The 602-nt window shown below is 74.9% G+C and overlaps 2 protein-coding genes across 2 annotated transcripts in view; one reads left to right on the top strand and one right to left on the bottom strand.

Moving 5' to 3' along the window:
* The window catches only part of TRMT1 (tRNA methyltransferase 1), a 6,190-nt gene extending 5,843 nt beyond the window's left edge, over positions 1–347 (bottom strand). Inside the window, 1 exon segment of the mRNA XM_041410756.1 lies at positions 154–347. The gene's annotated coding sequence lies outside the window, so the exon portion shown is untranslated.
* Positions 348–396: 49 nt separating this feature from the next.
* The window catches only part of NACC1 (nucleus accumbens associated 1), a 10,245-nt gene continuing 10,039 nt past the window's right edge, over positions 397–602 (top strand). The window contains exon 1 of the mRNA XM_041410758.1: positions 397–579. The gene's annotated coding sequence lies outside the window, so the exon portion shown is untranslated. The remainder of the gene's footprint in view (positions 580–602) is intronic.

The following is a 602-nucleotide window of genomic DNA, read 5'->3' as shown; positions in this document are numbered from 1 at the left end:
GGGGGAGGGGTCACCGGGGGGGGGTCACGGCAGCACCGGAGCGGTTTTGGGGCAAAAACGGCGGAATTTGGGTTCGGCCTCAGAGGGCGGGAAAAGAGGAGGAGACCCCCCCCGGAAAAGGGGAGCCGCGCATTCCCCCGCGCCGCCCCTCACATGGGCGCCGCCATCTTGCGCCGCTCACGTGACGCCGGCGGCCGCGCAGGGTCACAAAACCTCCGCCCGCCGCTCCAAAACGCCATCCCGCGGCGTCGCCCGCCGGCAGCGCGGGGAGGAACGGATCCCGCCCGACCCCGCCAGCGGGGCGCGGTGATTCAGCACCCCACGCCTTTCCTCCGCGCTCCCCACGCCTTTACCGCGCGTTCCCCGCCGGTTTTCCTCCTCTCCCTCCCTTTAAACTCCGCGCGGGCAGCGTGAGGGCGGGGTGGATGATTCGGCGCTCGGCTGGTCGCGCAGGCGCGGGCGGCGCGCTCGGCGCTCGGCCGGTCGCGCCTGCCGCACAATGAATGGCCGCTGAGCGCGGCGGCACCGGGAGCGGCTCCGGGAGCGGCCGCGGCCCCAGCGCAGCGCCCCCGGCCCCCGGTAAGCCGGGAACCCCCCTGCCC

The sequence above is a fragment of the Onychostruthus taczanowskii genome, unplaced genomic scaffold, assembly GCF_017590055.1.
Source record: "Onychostruthus taczanowskii isolate IOZ18803 unplaced genomic scaffold, ASM1759005v1 scaffold331, whole genome shotgun sequence".
NCBI classification, from domain to species: Eukaryota; Metazoa; Chordata; class Aves; order Passeriformes; family Passeridae; genus Onychostruthus; species Onychostruthus taczanowskii.
The sequence above is the reverse complement of the archived record's forward strand: the minus strand, read 5'-3'. Positions and strand labels throughout refer to the sequence as shown.